Source organism: Puma concolor, chromosome D2 (assembly GCF_028749965.1).
Source record: "Puma concolor isolate L17-30 chromosome D2, mPumCon1.1.hap2, whole genome shotgun sequence".
Classification (NCBI taxonomy): Eukaryota; Metazoa; Chordata; class Mammalia; order Carnivora; family Felidae; genus Puma; species Puma concolor.
Window position 1 is genome coordinate 63,803,802 of NC_141677.1, and position 23,246 is coordinate 63,827,047.

Below are 23,246 nucleotides of genomic sequence, written 5' to 3' on the forward strand. Positions count from 1 at the left end.
CATTGTGGTGTGGGCACTTTTATGTGTTTACAAATAATATATATCATCCTGCAGTAGTTCAGAACATATTGTGAGCAACTTCCAAACTGTGCTTCAGTGCTGTGGCATATGCTGAGTAAAGAGCAATTCAGATTTGATCTGGTCTTTTGGGAACTTGAAATCTGAGATAAGTACATGTAAATAGAGAGAGATGGAAATGTTAAACCAACATTGGCACCCAAAATGAAGCCTTTGGGGGAGGCGATCTAATTCACCGAGGGTCTACTGTATGTCAGGAGGGAGTGTTCGGTGGGTTGTACCTGCCGTCTCATTTCCCTCTGCCAATAAGCTACAAGTTGGGGCTTACAGGTGAGGAAACCGTGATGAAGAGAGGTTGCAGATTGCCAGGGTCACATGGCTAATAAGCTACAGAGTAGGTAATGAACTAGAACAACATGCCCTTTGGAAATGTCAGGTCGCTGAGTCTGCTATATTCAGGACCTAGAAAATCATGGGGTTGTAGAGTTTGGGTGTGGGGATGGGCTGAGAGAACCAGAGCGAATGGCTGGGTCGAGGTGAGGAGATAGGCTTTTATTTCATTCTAGAATGATGCAATTTTGTAAAAACCATGGACAACATTTAGTGTATTCTCCCTGTGTGCCAGGGGCTGACCTGTTACCTCTGCATCCAGCATCTCGTTTAATCCTAACCTTTCTTAAGTATCTGCTATTAAGAGCCTCATTGTAAGGGTGAGGAAACAAAGGCACTGAGGTGTTGCATTCCTGGCTCAGGTCACAGAGCGGCTGACTGACAGAGCCACAACTCCCATGTGGGCTGGGCTGACTTCAGAGCTCCTTACAGGCAGGGCCAGAGAGCCTCTCTTCAATCTGCTTCCCCACCTGCTCCCAGCAAGGAGGGTGAGGCCCCAGGATTATGAGGTTCACCTCCTGATCCCACCAGGGCTGAGATGGATTTCCAACCCCTGGACCTTTCCCCAGTGAGACCATCCTGTTCTCTAGAAGCCCTCACTGAGCATTTGTTCTGAAGTTCTGGTGTTTCCAGGCCTGGAGCAGGAGGAATAAAGAGTCAGAGGTGAGAAGTAACAGTGTGTGTGTGTGTGGGAACCAGGAGAGAGAGGGATGAGGTGAGGCCAGATTATGGAGGCATTGCATATCCCGCTGGCTTTATTTTTGTTGGCAGTGGGCACCCCTTAGGAATTGTGGGCAAGGGTGAGATACAGTTAGCAGAGGCATCAATCCTTCTCCAACCACCAGGAAACGGGGTCTCCCTTCTTGGTGGGAGGGAAAACAAAGGCTCAGAGAGGTGTGGCAGCTCCCCTGGAGGCTCCCAGTAGATTGTTTCCAGCAGCAAAACCAGAAGCTCTCTCCTTCCCAGAGATGGGGCGCTGGCAGCTGCTGGCTGCCTTCCCCTCCCTCCTTGCCCTCCCTCCCCTCCAGCAGGAGGGCCTCCTGCCCACTCCCTCCCTTCCACGGTGAGCTCTGCACAGGCCCTCTCCATCATTAGAGCAACCAGTGGGGTTCTGCTGTAATTAAAGGAAGCCAACGGGAGGGAGCAAAGCAGAGCAAGGGGAAAAAACAATCACCAACAAAACATCTTATTTCCCACGCACACTCCCTACAACCCGCGTCTATTGGCTTTCATGGGAACCTGCTTGCTTTAAATACAGCAAAGGGAAACCCCACAGGACGATGTGGGAAAGCCGGCTGTTAGTTACCATCAGGCTGCCAGGGTGGGGATTTACTCCTTTTTCCCCCCCTCCCTACCCTGCATTGGCAAAACCAATCCAATGTTAGTGTTGAAAGAGACCTCTAAGGTCATTTATTGCAACTTCCTTCCCAAGGCAACCTGCCCTCCATGCTTTGCCCCTCCCAGACAGCATCTCTGACACATTGTTACCTAGCTCCCACACTCTCCAGCTCCCTAATTTGCTGGACCCAAGCTCAGGTAGGGATAGGAAGACACTTTAGGGAACAAACAAACAAACAAACAAACAAAAAACCCAAAAATCTGGCCACCCACGCCTGCTGTCATTTACCGCCTGACTCCGGAAATGTCTAATTAATTCATTTATCCAATTAGCCCCTTGCTCTCTGAAATGCTTTTTCTTGGTTGCTGAGCAACCAGGATAGACTTTCAACACATGCACGCTGCTGGTGAATGAACCAGTAGTTTTTTCTTCACCCTGACACCCCTCGCCCACCCCCTCCCCTTTCTCCTTTTATTTTCCTGATGCACAGTAATGAAGACCATCTCCACCAATCTCCAGCCTTCTCACCTTCCCCAGGCCTCTGGATGTGTTTGCTGCCTGACTTAACACATCTCTGAAGGTAATTTTTATACCAGGCATTTGTCATGGACAAGGAGAATGACAGAATATACAGGTACACAGAGATGCGTTTGCAAAATAACGGAATGAGCCAGGCTCAGGTGGACCCAGGAAAAGCTTTGCTGGTGCCTGGGGGCTGGGGGGAGGGGACCCTGGCCAAGGTTAGGCTCAGAGGCGTTTGGGAAGAGGAGGGGCAGACTCTCTTTAAGGGACCAGGCATAAACAAGGGTAGCTTGACTAGGCTGCAGTTCCATTTGTTTTAAAGTCTGTCCTTCATGGGGAATTGTCATCCGTCCCCAGCCAGGAGTGCACTGTGAGCAGTAAACAGGACAGGGGTTTTAAGGGCAGCCGAAAGGGACAATATCAACCTAGGAGGGCGGGGAAGTGCCTTGAGGAATCATCCTTGAAGTATAACTTGCTCCTATTTCGGGATGTGAAAATGCCACATCCTGCTTCAATGAGTTAGAGTGTTAGAACTGGACTTTGAGCCCAAACTTCCACCGTTCCTTGCTTTTACAGATGAGAAAATTGGAGCTTTGGGAGGATAAACAGTTTGCTCATAGCCAGCGTTTGGGTCTCCAGGGTCCCAGGCCTTCTCAGTTGACCACACTGCTTCTGTTTCATCTTATTAAGGGCCCCTTGTCCATAAAATGAGTCACTTGAGTCACCGACACTTACTTTTAAAAGTCAGCTTTTGGGGCGCCTGGGTGGCGCAGTCGGTTAAGCGTCCGACTTCAGCCAGGTCACGGTCTTGCGGTCTGTGAGTTCGAGCCCCGCGTCAGGCTCTGGGCTGATGGCTCAGAGCCTGGAGCCTGTTTCCAATTCTCTGTCTCCCTCTCTCTCTGACCCTCCCCCGTTCATGCTCTGTCTCTCTCTGTCCCAAAAATAAATAAACGTTGAAAAAAAAAAATTAAAAAAAAAAAATAAAATAAAAGTCAGCTTTTATTTTGGAAGAGCTGAAGCTGGCAGTGAAGATTTGCAGGGCACAAGGGTCTTGGCTTCTGTCTACTGCAGATGCCAGGGCATGTGATGCAGTCCAGTATTCACTGTGAATAGGGGCTGGTCCTCGCCCTCAGGGAGCCCCCACAATACTGGACGGGATGGATAGTAGAGGGGGAGGGGCTCCTTCTTAGAAGGAAGCATTTAGAGAGGAGGATCTGGGCCATTTGACCTGGACCCAGGTCTTGTGGTTGAAGGGGCTGTGAGGGTAGGGTGGGGGTGGGGCCATTCTACCAAGAGGCAGCCTGGGCCAAGGTCAGGAGGTATGAGAGATTGTGACATGTTTGGGGACTGGAGAGTGGCTTAGGAATGGAGGCTTTGGGCCATTTGGCTTTCTGGGATACGCAGTGGATGGCTCGGGGCTGCCCATAACGGCATCTGGAAAACGTTGCCTCCTGCTTGCCAGAATAGTAAAAGAGCACAGTTTTCTTATCTCTATGCATGGGTGGGTATGGAAAAGCGTATGTCAGGTTTTCTGGATGGAAATGACTTCCCTTCGAAGTTAGTTCATAAATAACGATGAAGGCCATGAGAAGACGTACACGCTGCACACGTATTTAGCTACTGCTGTGGACCAAACTCTCCAGGAGCAGAGTGTTCAGGAAAAGCAGCTGCCTAGAGAAAGAAATAACTATGCACTGTCAAAACCATTGGTACCCAGAGCCTCCTGTGGGACCAAGGGAAACATTTTATTGAGAAGGACCCGTTCCTTGACACTCACAATTGGTGGCACTCACTCAATCTGCAATTTCAGGAGATAGAGAAGGAACTGGCTGTGGACGATGATCACCCGATCAGGTTCTTCCAGTTAAACAGGAGCTTCTGTACATCTGAGCATTGCGCTTCGGGGTAAAGTTCTCCTTTCTTCAGCCATCCAGCCAAACACCCCTGATGTCAGGCACTCTTTTTTCATCAAGGCTGGGCTTGCTTTTAGAGAACCTAGAGATGGCAGGCAGCATTGTGGGATGCTCCTTAGTATAAAATCTCCTCTGGGAATTTTCTTAACAAAGTGGTTTGAATTCCTCTAGGAATTAAGCTGGGGGTGGCTATTTTTCTGGCTAAGACTTTTTATGATAAAAGGCATGCTGCACTGAAGGTCCCAGTGGTCTGTCTTTGGGGCAGTCAGATGCACACGACAGTCTAAGGCTCTGGTAGGAAAGAGTCTGTGGCCTCAGTAAATATTTGATACACTTGGGGCTTTGATGGATGAAGCCACTGTCTGCTTGGGTCTTCCTAGACCAGAAGGTGGAGTCTCTGGTAGCCATTGCTTCTTGTTCGTTCCTTTGATTTTCTTTGGTGAAAAATGACTCTTGTCTTGGTGAGGTCTGTTAAATCCGTTCTTTTCCAAATGGGGCTGTTGGTGTATGGAGGGGATTGGAACTTTCTCTCCCTCTGGTCAGCCCTCGCCATCCCTTGGGTGATTCGGTTTCCCATTTTCTGGGATGTGTCCACAGGGTTTGTCTCCCACCCCACCCCCCGCCTTATATAAGGGGGTAGGATGCATCTGGCGCCAGATTTCATTCAACCCTGTAACAATCCCCCCTTTATGACATCATTGCTTGTCGCCATGGAAACATCCCCCCGAGTCACAGAGACTGGATTGTGGCATCATAGCATCAGGCAGGAGGAGGGAGAGAGGAGAGAAGAGGAATGAGACTGCCCAGGGGGATGAAATTCCAACAAAATACCATTTGGTGGCAGGAATGTAGGATTTTTCTGTTTGGATCCTTGAATGGAGAGTCTGACCATGGCTTGCCAGAATGAACCTCACCTAAGAGAAGGAGGACGAGTGGTTATGGAATGTGGGTTCTGGCCTCTTTGTTCTTGCTGAGTATTAGGGAAAATACTTTTAATGAGACCTATCTTAGATTTTATACGTATTTCTCATTTGATTCTCATAAAATGTTCATGAACTATTAGAGCAGAGAGGTTAAATAACCTCCCTAAGGTTACAAAGCTGGAAAGGCAGAGCTGAGAGTTGGAGGTAGGAGCATCCAAGTCTGTGCCCTCACGTGGCTTACAGTTTTGTGTGTGCACACAGTTATTAAGCAAATAAAATATAGTTAAGATTGTGGTAGATATGGAGAGAATAAACATGGTGCTTCAGCGAGGAGGCATTGGAGAGTGAGTGGGAACTGACTTTTGTGTATTATTAAATTTGGGACACGGCTCTGCATCTAGTTGTGTGTGCTTAAACACAAAACGCACTGTGCTCATAGAGGCTCTAACCTGCCTGATCTTGTCTGCTGGGCCCTGTGACTGTGACCCTCTTCCCTAGCTGCTTTCCTGTGCCTGTACCCTGCTTCTCCATTTGTCTGCTCCCTTTTTCTGAAATATTCCTGCCAGTCCTCCTCCCTTGATCCTGTTTTTTCCTACCAATCCCCCCTCCTTCTCTCTCTCTGGACTGTAAACTCCTCAAGAGAGAGAAGATACTCTCATCTGGTATAAAACATCCTTGGTTTGCCCAAGAAGGCTAGAAGATCTGTTGCAAAAATTAATGCAGTGGCTCGTTTTATAGGAAAAAAAATTGGCTGGATTTTATACCGTTAAAAAATATTCTTATAGACTTATCAGATTTTGGCTCCTAAATAAACGAATAAGTAACAAGTGTGCATTAGGAGAGAATTCCCCTTGCAAGTGAAATGACCAGTCATGTTTAGTTGAGTAGCTTGTTTGCTGTTGTTGGTGTGGTTCATGCTGATTGCGATTTCCTATTGTATTTATGTGGTCCAACAACATTTTCTGTTTGGTCCTAGTGTGTCAGATGGTGGCAGGTAACTTAATGCTCTTCAGGTTTCTATGAGCTGTAGGTGCTGTGCCATGGGCCACCTCTGGGCATTCCTATCCTTGTGCCTCACTTGGGCAATAGATGGGTCTAGTGAAGCCTACTGCTCTTCATTTGTGCCACCTTGCCGAGCTTTTAGGAGTATTTCCTGCTTGAGTTCAGTTCTCATCATTGCTTTCCTAGGATATAGGGTAGACGAGTCCCTACTTGGCTTCCAAAGTCCAGGTTACCCATCTCAGGTGAGCATCATACTGATTGGAGCTCTGCTATTATACTTTACTGTGACAGGTGTGTGTGTGTGTGTGTGTGTGTGTGTGTGTGTGTGTGTGTGTGTGTGAGTGTGTGCGCGCATGTGCACGTGCATGTGGTATGCATGTGTGTGCACACAGGTACAGTTCTTAATTAGTAAACCATATTAAATGCACTTACAATCTAAGCTTGTTCTTTCTAGGACCTAGAGTGTCTCAATCTGACTGATAAGGGGGCCGTTTATTGATTCCATCAGGACCATTTATGACTGGCACATTACAGAACTAGTAAGTGGCTTATTTTTTTAAGGGATGCATGAGGAGTCATATAATGAATTAGTTAAAACCCCAGGCTTAGGAGTGAGATCGAGACAGTTTTGGATCCTGGTTGGGCCTCTTACTTGCTAACTGATCTTGAGCAATTGACTTAGATTCTCTAGGTGTAAATGCCTTCATTTACAAAATGGGCATGAATCTTGTTGCCTATTTCATGGCATGGATGTTTAGATTCACTGAGATACACCTGTAAAGTCTTTTTTTTTTAAATACGAAATTTATTGTCAAATTGGTTTCCATACAGCACCCAGTGCTCATTCCAACAGGTGCTCTCCTCAATACCTATCACCCACCCCCCATTCCCTCCCACCCCCCATCAACCCTCAGTTTGTTCTCAGTTTTTAAGAGTCTCTTATGTTTTGGATCCCTCCCTCTCTAACCTTTTTTTTTTTTAACACCTGTAAAATCTTAACCACGTGCCTATCTTGTCAAAGTTAACTATAATTTAGTGGGTTAAATGTACTGTTTGTATTTCCTCCAATAATTTGTTAACACTTTTTGAACTCAGTGTAAAACTTTGACTATGCCCTAGATCACATCTAGGTGTTTCAAAGTTTGAATTAGAAGGATCAAGATAATTGGCATTTTTATTCATCATTTGCAGTCTCCATAGGTGAACAGGGCCCAGGATGTGTAACTCCTAGCATAGAACTGATTTCTGAGAACTGTCTCAAGTCCTAGAGATGGTTTCCCAAGTGTGACCCTGATCTTATGGCTATAAGAGCAAATTAAACAGGTGTGGTCCTCTGCCTCCAAGAGCAAACAGTTCTCTTCACACGGTACTACCAGAGGGGAGATTCAGTCAGATGTGTATGTGAGTTGACAGGCACATACAGACCAGGTGAGGGAGGTTACTCTGACCTTTAGGAATTCAGTTCATATTTCTGTATCCTCAGATATAAAAGTGCAGAAGGTAGGGGCTGCTAGATACTTTTCTCCCCATGTGTTTATTGATGTGTAAAATACATGCACTGAGTACACAGTTTTTTTTTTAACGTTTATTTATTTTTGAGAGACAGAGACAGAACATGAGCGGGTAAGGAGCAGAGAGAGAGGGAGACATAGAATCTGATGCAGGCTCCAGGCTCTGAGCTGTCAGCACAGAGCCTGATGTGGGGCTCAAACTCATGAGCCATGAGATCGGGACCTGAGCCGAAGTCAGATGCTTAACCAACTGAGCCACCCAGGCGCCCCACGAGTCCGCAGATTTTCATCTCAGTTTTTTACATATGAGTACGCTGATGTCACTCCACCATATAAATGAGGTCAACTATGTATTCATTGCATTCCAGAAAGCTCCTTCATTACCCCTTCACATCGTATGGCCTTTCTCCCTGGAAGTAATCAGTATTTTGATTTCTATCAAATTTTGCCTGTTCTTGAAATTCACATAAATGGAATAATACAGTGTTGTAGGCAGCTTCTTAGATGGCTCCCAACAATCTCTGCCTCCTGATACCCATGCGCTTGTATAATATCTTCCCTTTGGATGTGGACTGGCCTGTGTAACCTGTTTCTAATGAATAAGGTATGATACACATGATGGAATATCGCTTCCATGATTAGGTTACAAAAGACTCTAACTTGAATTTTCCTTACATTCTCTCTGGTCCTTCTCTGGCTCTTGTTCTGGTGAAGCAAGTTGCCATGTTGGGAGGTGCCTTCTGGGGAACATCTGGTGAACTGAGGCCTTTGGCCTGACAACCATATGGGTGATCCTGGAAGCAAATCTTCCCCTGGCTAAGCCTTGAGATCACTGTAGTCTGGCTGACACCTTGATCAGAGCCTTGGGAGCCACCCTGAGCTGGAGGACTCAGCTAAGGTGCACCAGAATTCCTGACCCACAGAAATGGTTGAGACAATAAATGTCTATTGTTTTAAGCCACTAAGTGTTGGTGTAATTCAATAGTAATAGACAACTAATATGTATAGTATGTTCTGTTTTGTGTCTGGCCTTTTTCACTGAAGTCTATGTGAGATCTATCCCTAGTGATACAAGTATATTGATATTTAGCTATATTGATGTATATAGCTTCAGTTTGCTTTCTTTTATTTCTGTAAAGTATTACAGTGTAGGAATATACCCAAATTATTCATCCATTCTAAAGTTTGGGATATCTGGATTGTTTCAGTTTTTGGCTACATCACAACTTTTTTTACATTTTGTGTGTGTGTGTGTGTGTGTGTGTGTGTGTGTGTGTGTGTGTGTGTGGCTATATGCTCTACTTCCTCTTGATATATATCCAAGGGTAGAATAACTGGATCATAACATAGACTTTAGTGGATACTTCCAATTTTTCAAATGGTTACACTGATTACACTCCCTTTAGCAATGTATGATACTTCCCGCTTTGCCACTTCCTTGCCAAGGCCTGATATTGTAATTAAAAAAAATTATTTTAGCCATTCTGGTGGATGTGTAGTGGTATATGCCATGTGGGTTTTAATCTGATGACTATGGATGTGTACCATTTTTCATGTTTAGTGGTCATTTGGATATAATCTTTAGTGAAACACCTATTCAGATATTTCGCCCATTTTATATTATCTGTTTTTCACGTGGATTTGTAGGCGTTCTTTATATTCTGGATTAAAGTGCTTTGCTATATTTATTATTGAGACCTTTTTCCAGTTTGTGGCTTGCTTTGTTATTAATGGGATGCTCTTAATTTTAATGAAGTTAAATTTTTCAGTTTTTTCTTTTAAGGTTATAAAATCTTTGCTCGTTCCTGTGTCAGGAAGATGCTTTCCTATGTTTTCTTCAGACATGCTTTGTTTTACGTTTTACATTGAGGCCAGTGATTCACCTGGAATTTCTTTTTTTGTGTGTGCTGAGTGTCTGATGTGAAGAAGGGGGTCAAATTTATTTCCTTTTCTCATATGTAACTCCAAATGACCCACTGTCATTCACTGAAAGGGTATGTTTATTGCAAATCAGGGGTCTTGTGTATGGCAGGTTTTGAGTTCTCTATTTGGTTCCATTTTTTTTTTCTGCTATCCTAACACCGGTGCTGTCTTCATACTATAGCTTTATAATCTATTTTATTATTTGGTAATTTAAGTTCATCAGCTTTTTGTGTTTTCTTCATGACTGTCTTGGCTCTTGGCCCTTTACATTATATGTATATGTAAAATCCATATATGTTTTAGAATCAGCTTGCCAATTTTCATGCAAAAAATGCCTGCTAGGATTTTTGGCTAGGATTACATTATATCAATGATCGGTTTGGAGAATATTGACACTGGTTTTTCTTAATTTCTTTCAGCAGTGTACCACAATTTTTAGTGGAAAGATTTTAGAAATCTTTTAATATGTTCATTTCTAGGAGTTTGATGCTTTTTTGATGCTATTTTAAGTGAAATTTTCAAAAGTTAATTTTCTAATTGTTTGATGCTAGTATTATGTTAGGTTCTTCTAAATTTTCTTTGCATACTGTCGTATCATCTATGAATAATGAAAGGATGTTTTATTTCTTTTATTTGTACCTTTTATTTCATTTTCTTGCCTTATTACACAGGTTATAGCCTCCCTACAGTGTTGAGTGGAAGCAATGATGGCAGACATCTTTTGCTTGTTCCTGAGTCCGGTGGAAAACATTTAATAGTTCACAGTGAATCATCATGTTTGCTGTAGGTGGTTATAGATATCTTTACCAGGTTAGGGATAAAAGTCTCTTTTTCAAGTCTGACATTTGATGATTATCTCTGATTGTATGGAAAAAGTAAAAGCTAATCTATAGGAGGGAGGAATAATGATGATAACATGAGTAAGAATCAGAGAGGCAAGAGAGAGAAGGAGATGAAGTATGCTAAAAAAAGAATACAAGAGGAATTTCCTAAGTGCTTCCTATGTTTCGGGCACCCTGAGAGCTGAGGTAGGTTGTGATCAATAGGTCACATGGCTAATGAGGGCTGGAGGTTGGGTGAGAACCCAGGTCTTCTGGAACCAGAGCTTATTCTTTTTTTTTTTTTTTTTATTTATATATGAAATTTATTGTCAAATTGGTTTCCATACAACACCCAGTGCTCATCCCAAAAGGTGCCCTCCTCAATACCCATCACCCACCCTCTCCTCCCTCCCACCCCCCATCAACCCTTAGTTTGTTCTCAGTTCTCAACAGTCTCTTATGCTTTGGCTCTCTCCCACTCTAACCTCTTTTTTTTTTTTTTTCCTTCCCCTCCCCCATGGGTTCCTGTTAAGTTTCTCAGGATCCACATAAGAGTGAAACCATATGGTATCTGTCTTTCTCTGTATGGCTTATTTCACTTAGCATCACACTCTCCAGTTCCATCCACGTGGCTACAAAAGGCCATATTTCATTTTTTCTCATTGCCACGTAGTATTCCATTGTGTATATAAACCACAATTTCTTTATCCATTCATCAGTTGATGGACATTTAGGCTCTTTCCATAATTTGGCTATTGTTGAGAATGCTGCTATGAACATTGGGGTACAAGTGCCCCTATGCATCAGTACTCCTGTGTCCCTTGGATAAATTCCTAGCAGTGCTATTGCTGGGTCATAGGGTAGGTCTATTTTTAATTTTCTGAGGAACCTCCACACTGCTTTCCAGAGCGGCTGCACCAATTTGCATTCCCACCAACAGTGCAAGAGGGGAACCAGAGCTTATTCTTTCTGCTGTACTCAGAAGGAGAGTAAATAAAGGAAGACCTGAAAGGAAGGGAGCAGCTATTGTAAAGTCCTCTTATGGATTTTAGGACCCTGTTCTTTCCTATGTCTCCCCATCTCTTGTTTCTTTCTTCCTGTCTCTTTTTCAATCTCTGTTTCTAATTCAGTCATAATCTTAATCATGGACTCGAGCTCAGTCTCATGATGCTCTCTACAGGGGGGAATGGTGGTAGAGGTATCTTCTTTTTCCTTCTATCCAGATCATATGAGGCTTCTCTGCTGTGGGCCACCTCTAATTTTAATTCAGTTTTTACATAATGCCGGTTGACACGGTCAGTCAGATCACAATGGCTAGGGAATGAGATTAATGGGCATGGTCGGTGCCTCCTTGGTGTCTTGGTGTCCATGCTCTACAAATAATGACCAGTCAACAGTCACTGGTACACATGGAATAAGAGGGATGAGCAAGCTTCAGCCTGGAGTGAAGGGTGCGCACCCACCACTCCTCACCCTAGACAAGCCCAACCTTTTGTGGTGACAAGCCAAGCTTATCTGTGGCGACTAAGGCCTCTATCCTGGACCAGGCCTAGGTGTGTTTGCAAGCCTTGCTGCTGCCGTGCTGCCTGAGCTTTCCACAGCTGGATCCGTTCTCCTGTCGGTTTTGCTTTTTCTTTTGCAAAGTCTATCCTGAGGCTATTGTTTAGTTTTCTAGTCCTGACTGAATTAGGATGGTTCCATTTAAGGTGAAAACAATATAAAAAACCACAAAAAAAGCGCCAAAGAAGAAACAGAATAAAGAAGTGTTTTTTAGTCTTTGAAAGATGAATGCAAATGTGTTTTTGCAGTGTTTTAATACATTCGAGATGCTTCCCTAACATTAGCCAATCTATCATAGCCTGCCCGGGAACCTGGTGTATTTATTATGTTGCAGGAAAGTTTTTTTGAGGAAGAGGCTGAAGGGTAGGGTGAGAAGGTGCCTGCCTGAAGGCCCATGAGTCATCAGATTCATTACTGAAGCATTAAACTACCTGCTGGTCCCTAGGACTGGCCCTTGGAGGGGTGGTTCAGGGAGCGAGGTGTGGTGGGAATGAGGTCATTATCTGACATTTTCCTGTTGTTCTGTACAGGCAGTAACCTTTATCCCACCCCAGGACTACAGCTCATGTCCTCTGAGTATGACCTTCTGGAGAAGAGTGTGGATGAGTCAGCACTATCCAATCCCCATTCCTGGAGACAAAGCATTCAGTGTGTGTGTGTGTGTGTGTGTGTGTGTGTGTGTGCGCGCGCATGTGTGTGCCCACGTGCATGTGCATGTTTAGCAAAGAGGACCATTGAAATTGCTTGCAGCTCTGAGATTTTCTAACTTTTTCTGTTGTATGCAACATTTTAAAGTAGGAGGGGTGCTGCGTGACCAGACATTTGTTTAAAGCAGTAGGTGCTCTTAGTTCCTAGTAACATTCTAGTAGTGATGTAATTGATGTCACTTGTAGACACATGTGCCTGGTCTTAGAAAAACGTGAGGATGCCAAAATTAAATTCCTTAACTGGGCATTGATAGACCCCCTTGAGCATACTTTGAGAATCAACAAGGATAGGTCTCAACATTTCACGTCTTCCTACGTTCTGACCTCAGGTGGCCTTCCGGATGGTGGTGCATGACCGTGGCATGCTTAATAGTAATGGTACTTTAGTAATAGTGGACCCTGTTGAAGTGAGGTGACTCTGTTATGTGGGGTTGACTAGTTGGGTTGACTAGACCTGGTCCACACTAGTGACTTTCAGAGGCCAAGTTCAGACCTGCAGAAGCAGCTGTTAATGAGTTCATACGTGTAAAGTGCTTGGCTGTATCTGGCACATAGTAAGCCCTCCATCAGTGTTAGTGAACGTGAATGCTATTGCTGAAAAAGAGGTGATGATTAACAGCCATCAGGACCTGGTAAAAGTAGGGTAGAGTCAGTGCTTGGGGACAAGAGCACCATTTAGGATGAGAGAGAGTATTCAGTGCTGGAGAGTACAGGAGACTTAGTGCTTTACCTGCCTCTGACCCTTCTGCTGGGTTTAACCTAGTTGGGTCACGTGTGCTCTGGAGTTGTGCCTCCCACAGCCTCCTGAGGGCAGGGACCATGTCTACCTCAGCAGTCTCTGGCCTGGAGCGTGTGCTCAAAAATATGTTATTGAAAAAATGGGTGATGTGCTCAAAATGCTTCGACAGTGAGCTCTGGTATTTCCCTAAGTTTATATTCTCTGAACTAACAGCATCGTGCCCACAGTGAGGTCCTGCTCTGCTCTCCCACCGAGGGCACAGCTGCACTGGGTACCCTCAGATCTGAGGGCTCAAGGCAAATCAGATTATCTTTCTCTGAGAGACCAAGCCAGGGAAGGACATTGGAACCCTACTGTAAAATAAACTATTAAAAAAGATAGGTTTGTTTAGCCTGGAGAAGAGAAACCTGGGGGTCCAGAGCTCTTAGTATTTGAAGAGCTTCTGGGCAGAAGAAGGCAAGAATTGTTCTTTATAGCCTTCTGGATAAAAGTTTGATGGGAGATGAGAAATTGCAGAAGCTGTTTTTGTTGTGCTGTAAGGAGGGACTTTACCCTGGGGAGAAGTGGTTAGCAGAGTCTCAGGGGAGCTTTTTAGGTGGCTGTCCTGGGGTGTGCAGAGGACTTTGGAATCCACCTTCAGACTTCCTTCCAAAGTAGAAGTTAAATGGGATGAGAACAGGCTTCTCTTGCTTGTGGAGAAGTGAAAGCTGTTGAGTCAATCAGGGTTGGTGAGAACCTTATCCATCTTGAACGAGAGATGAAGGAACCCACCATTTCCTGAGCACTGTCTCTGTATCGGGAGCGTTGCTGGGTGCTTTCTTTACCAGACTTACTTGTCTTGGAACACGTTAAGGTGAGTAGTAGAGAAAGAAGCACTCAGGTGGAGTCAGTTGGCCAAGGCTCACATCCTTTCCAGTCATCTCCTGGGACCCTGTGCTGTCATGTTGATACATTTTTAATACCACACCCACTTTTTCCTCATCTAAATAAATGATTTGCAGGTAGAACAGACCTGCTTCAAACTCTTCTGGAACTTTCTTCAGGGGCTTGGATGGGTTTTTGCCTTGTCAGCCAAGACTTTCCTCTTTCCTGCGGAGTCCTTGCCCAAGGCTCTCAATTGAAGTGTCCCATTTCTCCCCCTTCCCCTTGGTGGAGAGTTCCAGAAAGCTTTCTGTTGACCTTCCTTTAATTGCTAATAATTATTCAATTTTATGTAGCCCAGAGTGATAAATATTCATGAATAGCACAGTGCATCAGGATCCAACACTTTAAGCTATTGTGTTTTTTTAATTAAACTGAAACATGGAATTAAATGCAATAAAAGGGAAAAAAAAGAGAGAGCATATGTACGTATCTATTTCAGTCCTGCTGTGGGACTGTGTGGGAGGCAGATCGGAAGCTCTGACCTGGATGTTGTGATGTTCTGTCTTAGAGTTTCTAAAGGAGACACCTAAAATATCTGGACCTGGCCAGGTTCATTCATTCATTCACACATTTTTTTCATTAATTCACTCAGCACATATTTACTACCATGAGCCCTCACAGTGCCTCTTAGTGGGCTACAAATAGACTAGAACAGGACCTGAGGAGCTCACGATTTAGTCCTGGAAGAGATAGGCACACAAATCAGCCATGTCGGAACTGCTTGGTGAGCATAGGTAAAGCATGAAATAGAGTGTTCCCAGAGGAGCAGAGGGTAACTTCCCCGGGTGGTTGATGAAGTGGCATAGGGGTGGCGTAAGCCCCGTCAGGACTTATTAGTTGGTCCCGTGTACAGTGCTTCTTTCTTCAGCCCACTGAGTCTCATCTCCCTTTCCCTAGAGAGTCTGCGGAGGCTGTGGACTCAGAAGTTGGACTGCTTGGGCTCATCTCAGTTCTGATGCTTACAGTGGGTGAATATGACCCAGTGCAATGTTAACCAACCCTGAGCCTCAGTTTTCTTATCTGTAATATGGGGATTATCACAGAACCTACCTCACAGGACTGTGGTAAGGGCTACACTAGCCGATGCATGTGAGGTTTCCAGAATGGTGCCTGGCGCACAGAATGTGCTCAACTATAGACATGCCAGCCACCATTGCTGTTTGCTCTGAGGCCTTAGTCCATGAATTCTTGTGGCTTCTCTCCTGCTGTGGACTTCTCGGTTCTCTAGAGACCTCTTGTGAGGTTTGGCTCCATGAGGAGGCAGGCAAAAGGCAGGTGAGCTATTGTTGAGAGTTCCAGAATACTGCTGAGAGCTGGCCTCGGGAGCCAGCGAGAGGAAGGCAAAGGCAGGGCCTTAACAAATACCTTCCAGAAGGCCCCCTCAGAGATGGGGCGGGAGCCTGGGTTGGGCACCTTGGGGAGCAGAGAGCAGGAGGGACAGCGCGAGGGGAAAATAGCACACCTTCCCGTGAATGCCACCTTGGATCCCTGCGCTCTGTGGGGAGGAAGACGCACTCACATGTGGGTGTAACACATGCTGTACTCCGTGGGTCGTGTTTTCCTGCTTTAAAATGGGAAATGTGAGTTATTTATTTGTAGCACATGCATGGTGAGATGCTCATGAACCAGCCTGGGGATGTTCTCCAAGTAAACAAACCCACTTTCTGGAGAGGCGGTTTCTTTTTACAGCCCCAGAGATAAAGTAGCCCCAGAAAGCTCACCACTGCCAGTTTCTAGCACCTTGATGTCCCTTCCTGGCTCCGAGAGGCCCATCTCTGCCATCCTCCCCCACCCCCGCCTGCAGTGTCAGCCCTCCCACTGAGTACCACCCAGCTTGCCTTTTTGTGTCAGTCCATACTGTAGCTGTTTCAAGTCAGAGGTGGATGGGGTTGCCAATGGAAGAGGTTGTGGTCATGAGGAAAAGGACTTGGGGTCACTGTCTGATAGGATGACCCATTAGGGTTGATTTTGTTTCGTAGCCTTGGTTTAAACACGAGCTCTGTGTGGTTTTTAATACACCATCGGCCCTCTCTGATCCTAGTTTCTTCATCCATAATGATAGGATTGATCAGAATGTAAAGGCAGAGTCCTAAATGTAACTGTCCAGGCCTCATGATTGGCCCTTGTCACTATGCTCACCTTACCTCTTGCTTGCTCCCCTGGTTTACTTGGTCCAGCTGCACTGGCATCTCTGTTCCCCTATAGATCCCAAATGCTCCTGCCTCAGGACCTTTGCACTGACTCTTCTCTCTCTCTCTCTCTCTCTCTCTCTCTCTCTCTCTCTCTCTGAAATGCTCTGTCCCTACCTAGCTGCATGTTTCATTTTCTCACCTCCTTCTGAAAGGAGATGAGAATTTTTTTTTTTTTTTTACTGAAAATTGCCTTTGAGTGAGGCCTGCCTTTGACCCCCAATTTACAATTGTGTATCTCTCCTCACATTCACCTTCTTTCCCTGCTTTCATTTTCCTCAGGAACCCTCTTGCATATTACCCATTTTAGTACTGCCTGTTACTTATTGGCTGTCCCTCCCATGGGCATGCAGGCTCCACGAGGACAGAGCATTGGTCCATTTTGTTTCCAGCTCCCACATGGTGCAGCCTGTGGTGGGGAGTGTGACAGAGATGGGGAAATTCAGCAAAGCAAGGTGGTGGAGACACTTTGTGATCGTAAGCTTTCTGGTTCTTTATCTCCTGAACTGTGAGAAGAAATGGCCTCCCCAGAAAGCAGTTTGTTTACTTGGAAAACAAAATCTGCATGCTGATTCTGCTCGGTGCCTAATAGATACTTGCTGAAGGAAAGAATACAAGGCCAAGCCCGGGGCCGCATGGCCTGGACTGCTCCTCTTATCAGCTCTGTGAACCTGAGCCAGCTCCTTAGACTCAGTGACTTTAGTTTCCTTCCTTATCAAAAGGGGGTAAATGTGTAACTACCTTGTGGGGTTGTTGGGAGCTGTCCACGCAAGGCTGAAGAAAGCCTGCATCTTGGAGGTGCTCAGCAGGTTAGCTATTATTTTGAAAAGTACTTTCAGTTCTCATATTCTACTTACAGACAGAGGGTTAAGGATCTTGGGTTGAGCCCTCAAGAAATGACTCCCATAGGCACTAATATGGTTCATGCATCCTGCCTCTGATGCTGCCTGAGAGGAGGGTGGGGGCTGCTGGACAGATTGTAGGGGGCGCAACTTCATCCAGTGCTTTCATGTTGCTAAAGTCTTAGGAGACTGGACAGCGAGGCAGAGGAGAATTCTAAATTGACCCCTAGTTAGGAAATTCAGATGCCCTGGGTTCAGTACCCGGAGGGAGCTTGGGATGAAGGGACCTGGCTCTGGGCCCTGAAGCAAGCTGGGTGCCAATCTTGAGGGTGGATGCAGGCAGCCTCTGGTCTTCTCTCCGCTCCAGATCTTGCTTAGTCTTGGCCCAGGATCTTACCTATTCAGATCCTCCCTGGCATCACCACCAGTCTGGGGGTCACTGGCTTTTAGCCAGTATTCTAGGGAATCTGCTTACCCAGGACATCTAAGCATGCTTCAGCTCAGGTCCTTACAGAGCTCAGAGGAAGACCCCGAAGGTCCCATTGGTAGGGACAGTTACTCTCACCCTGCCCACACATTCCCCGCAATAGACTAGTCAAATCAAGGTGACCTTGGAGCTGAGTCTTGAAGGGTTCAGAAAGCTGAGGAAGTCTTGGAAAGAGAAAGCCTTTCTTGTTTGGGCATAGTCATCAAATAGGAAGCGTAAGTTTGGGCTTCTGTTTGCCCCTTGGTCTTAGAGACAGCATGTACTTCTAAGGGTGAGAGTTCCTGAGAGTCTCCATGCCTTTCCTTCAGAAATAACGGATGCTTAGAAGGGAGCCCCAATTGTCTGACCCCTGCTGGCCCTCCCACTTGCTTGTTTATGGAGAAGTAGAAGAGAAGAGGCAGCCAAGACCTACCTGGTGCTTCAGGGAAGCTTCCAGGATGATTTTGCTCCCAACATGAAGCCCTGAGGACAGGATGCCTGAAAATGGGAGAGAAAGGTATTTTTATTCTTTTGCCTTGGTGCTGTTGTGATGGCTCCTTGTGTTTATGCTGTGGGTAACTTTTGGTGCCAGCTGATGTTTGCCTGACTCTTATCCGAGCCAAACCATCCAAGCTGGGAAGAGATGGGGAAGCCAGTTATATAAGACTGGTAATTCTGGGGTGGATTAGCCTTGGGATTCACAGGGTCTGGCTCAGCGCCCGGCAAGGCCTGGGATGGGCCTACCTCAGTCAGCTTGGCTGCCATGAGAGATAGTGTAGGCTGGGAGTCCTGGCCCCTGTGCATTGGCACAGACCGCCGTGTGGCAGAGTGGCACAGTGGTCCCTCACTAGACTTTAGAGCTGGTCAGCCCCGCTCGATGCTGGCTGCTTGTGGGACCTCTGGACAGCCTTGGACTCACTCTGCTGCTCGGGCAGCTCATCTGTAAAATGGGGATGATGGTAATGATGCTTATCGTAGGAGGTTTTTGTGGAGATTCAGTGGGCCATTCCACGAACATACATGGCACCAGGCATTTGTTTAGAGAGTAACTCAGGAAATGTTGGTGTTGATGAGTAGAGAGGTGGGTAGTGAATGGATAGTGGTCGTGCCGTGAGAGGCCAGCTGTGGAGGAGGACCACACTGAGTGTTGCAGGAATGCGGAGGCAGCACACAGCCTGTGTCTGCGAGGCAGAGAGAAAGGGAGCCACAACTCGAGTCCAAGCGTGGGCGCACTGGTCATCCCTGGTGTCGCCTTTGACAACACGTCTGCTGCTCCCTGGCCCCAAGGGAATCCTTTAGTGGCAGAGGCTGTGAGGGCCATCCACCAGTGCCTTTCTTGAGTGAGATCACAGGGCCGTGGGCCTTTAATGCACCCTCCCTGCCCAGCCAGGATGGGGAGGCAGCAGCTGCGAGGGTCACCTGCACCTGGCATCCTGCACATCCAGACCCAGGGGACATTCTTCCTTCTGTTTGACCTGCATGTCCTGAGCCCCTGGGCCCAACACTGTTCCCCCAGTTTATTGGAATTCCTTACCTGCTGACTCCATCCCTGGCCCACCCTCCCCACCTCTGCACCCTCACAAAACTTATAAATGCCTAGAAAGAAGACATGACTACATGCAAGGTTGTTTTTTTTTTTTTTGTTTTTTTTTTTTTTAATAGGGGGCACATTGACTTTTTGGGCAGAGAAATTCTTTCTGGTGCTGACTGTCATGAGCACTGAAGGACTTAGCACCCCTGCTCCCAGCCGGCATCACTGGCATTGTCCCCACCCTCTTCCAGATGTCCTCGGGGGCTGGCAACTACCCCATTGAGACCTGCTAGAGCTGAGGTGGCATGGATGTTTGCTTCTCCTCTTGTGGGTTTCTTTGCTGACTCTGCTTTCTCTTTGGGGTTGGCTGACCCCCCTCCTGACACTTTGCTCCTCATTGCCTGGTGGCAGTGAGGTCCTACAGTGCTGGTGGGGGTGGGTAGGCAGTCCTGGGGAGAAGCACAGCTGTGGCAGCGGAGTGAATGGAGACGGAATGAAAGTGGGCAAGGACAGGTGGCCCGTGGCACGGGGTGTTCCTGGAGGGGCGTCTGGCTCTGATTCTCTTGCAGACCCTGCTTGTCAGCTTGTCTGTGGTGAGAGGAGGCCAGGGAGGAGGGCATTGTGTCTCTGGAAGTGAAGCTCTGAGCAGGGGTCTGGCATTCCCGGAGGCAACAGGGATTCTGTAGGAGTGCTCTCCAGGTCTCAGTTTTGTGGGGGAAGGCATCTCCCGGGAAGGGGCGACAGGACCAGCGGTGACCAGCTTGGGGCTGGGGTGGGGAGGCACAGGAACTGCCAATTGCCACAGACTCAGGCTGCAGAAACATCTGCTTTACTCACCCCTGCAGCCAGCATTCTGGACAAATAAAGTGATGAATAACTGATTGTCGTGAGCTCTAGAACACCCACACTCAGTAAACTACAGAGATGAAAATCTGGGGTCTCCATGGGGCTGGCTCTACCCTGGTATAACAAGCCTGGAAGGTTCAGGAACCTTGGGAGGGAGCCCGATGAATTCAGAATGCCACACCACTCTTCCTTCTGACCTGTTTTCCTCCTCGCTTTCACCCTCCCTACCATTTCCTAGGTATTCTGTTCCCATCCCTCTTCCTTTCTCCTTGTGTTTAGAACCTTTCGCGTACCTGATGGAAAGGACCCAGGCTCCTGGGACGAGCCTCATGTACTCGGTGGTCTCTCTCAGAACCACAAATCCATCCCTCTCTCAGGCTCTTCATTCATCTATCCAGCCACCCACCCACCCACCCTTCTGTCCGTCCGTCCATCCATCCACCCACCCCAACCCTGCTTAACATCCTCCCTCCATCAAGGTGGCCTGTCTTTCCCAGCTGGATAGTAAGCTCCATCAATCAGAGCATGTAACTGATACTTAAAAATCACCCAACCTGTCTGGCCTGGGGAATGCCACACCACTCTTCCTTCTGACCTGTTTTCCTGCCTCGCTTTCGCCCTCCCTACCATTTCCTAGCTATTCTGTTCCCATCCCTCTTCCTTTCTGGGGAAGTGCTGTTTGAGACACTTAGGAGCCCTCTGGGTCTCTTCCCCTTTCCTGCTGCCTCCAGGTAAGGAGTGGGGCTGAGTGAGTGGAAAAGCCCTTTCTTGATACAAAATGTCACTAGTGACTGAGCTTTTCTTTAATGGTGAATATCTGTATTCTCTATTATGAGACAGCCCCATGTTCAGATGTCTGGGAGAGGTCATACCGAACACAAATACACATTAAGGTGTAAATGACTGATGTGAAGTTGTCCTTCGAGTGTGAGGGTGCGCTCAGAGCAGGGGCTGGGAAAGCATGAGGTGTGGCTGGAACCGCGCAGGAGTAAGGTACAGGGGTGTGGCTGGAATGGTACCATGCAGGAGTAAGGTACAGGGGTGTGGCTGGAAGGGTACCACTCAGGAGTAAGGTACAGAGGTGTGGCTGGAAGGGTACCACGCAGGAGTAAGGTACAGAGGTGTGGCTGGAAGGGTACCACGCAGTAGTAAGTACAGGGGTGTGGCTGGAAGGGTACCATGCAGGAGTAAGGTACAGGGGTGTGGCTGGAAGGGTACCACCCAGGAGTAAGGTACAGAGGTGTGGCTGGAAGGGTACCACCCAGGAGTAAGGTACAGAGGTGTGGCTGGAAGGGTACCATGCAGAAGTAAGTACAGGGGTGTGGCTGGAAGGGTACCACGCAGGAATAAAGTCCAGGGGTGTGGCTGGAAGGGTACCATGCAGGAGTAAGGTACAGAGGTGTGGCTGGAAGGGTACCACACAGGAGTAAGTACAGGGGTGTGGCTGGAAGGGTACCACGCAGGAATAAAGTACAGGGGTGTGGCTGGAAGGGTACCACGCAGGAGTAAGTACAGGGGTGTGGCTGGAAGGGTACCACGCAGGAGTAAGTACAGGGGTGTGGCTGGAAGGGTACCATGCAGGAGTAAGGTACAGGGGTGTGGCTGGAAGGGTGCCACGCAGGAGTAAGTACAGGAGGAGAAGCCCTTCTGGACTCTCCTGGGCCAGTGGTTTCAAACTGAAAGGTGGTAATTTCAGCGTATCAAAGCTTTGGCTCACTGGTAGCTCTGAATCCACCATGCGTCTGGAGAGAGTGGTGGGGAGCTTAGCGCTAGAGGTCATAGCTTTGGAGCCTGTCTGTCCTGGTTCCAATCTTGGTTCCCACGTCCTAGCTGTGTGCCCTCAGATAAGTTCTAAGCCTGAGATTCTTCGTCTGTACCATGGAGATAGTAGTAATACTGTCCTCATAGGGTCATCCTAAGGGTTTGATGACATAAGGCGTGCACTTCGCTTTGCAGAGTGCCTGGCACATCATGGTTCAAAACATGAGTCACCGTCATCATCGTCACCGTCATCATCGCCATCCTCATCATCACCCTCATCCATAGCTTTGGGAGAGGAATCTGGAGCAAAAGTAGGAGGCATCTGCGTACCTGAACCATCAGCCACAGCAGTGCCAGGTTTAGCAAATAAAAATATAAGCACATTTACTCATTATTTATCTGAAATCCACATTCCACTGAATGTCCTGTATTTTATCTGGGAAGCCTCATCAATCAAGCCTCTCAGAAGCCAGGTCTGGATCTCCTCCCCCAGCTTGATCCTAACTAGGATGGCCACGAGGGGAGGGGTCGGGGAGGAGCGGGGGATGGGGAGGAGGCGGGGGCAGGAGGGGTGGCTGGGGTGAGTGGCTGTGTGCGTGGGGGGGACTCAGCAGAGCTGAGTGCTCCGTGGATGCGGAGGGCGTTGTGAATCAGAGCGCGTAGACGCCAGCACCTGCCAGCAGGCCGTGGGCACGGAGACTAGCAGCCCGAGGGGAGGTGCTCCACGCCAGTTCCCAGTGGCAGCGGCACAGCAGTGGGGACCGCTTCTGTTTTCTTCTAGAGAGAAGCAGCCAGCGGAGCTCTGCGTTTTCTCACCCTGGTGGGTGTGTAGGGCACCTCCCTCCAGTTTTCTCCAGTTCCTGCTCATTTCCTTCTTCTCTGTCCTCCTGTCCTCCCCCCCCATCTCTTCCTCTCTACCTGCCTCCCCCTCCCCCCCCCACCAGCCTTTTTGAGAGAGCTGGTGTGGGAGGGATTCTGACACATTCCTGGTTACCTGCTGTTCCAAGCCCACAGGCTTCTGCCCCTCCACGTGCTGAGTCCAGGACCCTCCCTTGGCAGCATGGCCCGAGCCCCCAGCAGCAAGGGAACATCTGAGGGCAGGTTCTGTGTGACCTGGGGGAGATGAGCTGCTTCCACACCCCTCCAGGTGCACAAGCCTGCCGGGGAAGCGAGGATGTGATGTGCATAGGTGCCATCGTTTTTAGTACAGCTGGGGGTGTCCTTTCATTGGGTTAACATTCTGTTGTTCCATCTATTTTGGGGGCTCTAAACTCTTGCGCCCATTCTTTTTGCCTTGGCGTAAAAGGCCCTTCATGTCT

The 23,246-nt window shown here is 47.4% G+C and overlaps 1 protein-coding gene and 2 long non-coding RNA genes across 4 annotated transcripts in view; 2 read left to right on the plus strand and 1 right to left on the minus strand.

The window, feature by feature from the left end:
• The window catches only part of SORCS3 (sortilin related VPS10 domain containing receptor 3), a 596,149-nt gene that overhangs the window by 20,628 nt on the left and 552,275 nt on the right, over nucleotides 1–23,246 (plus strand). The gene's annotated exons all lie outside the window — the stretch shown is intronic.
• Nucleotides 300–22,319, plus strand: LOC147576144 (uncharacterized). Its single transcript, XR_015241808.1, has 3 exons — nucleotides 300–1,071; nucleotides 2,238–2,327; nucleotides 22,123–22,319. It is a non-coding gene; the product is annotated as an uncharacterized LOC147576144 (long non-coding RNA).
• LOC147576145 (uncharacterized) lies at nucleotides 3,256–4,832 on the minus strand. Its single transcript, XR_015241809.1, has 2 exons — nucleotides 4,047–4,832; nucleotides 3,256–3,940 (listed from the first exon to the last, which is right to left on the minus strand). It is a non-coding gene; the product is annotated as an uncharacterized LOC147576145 (long non-coding RNA).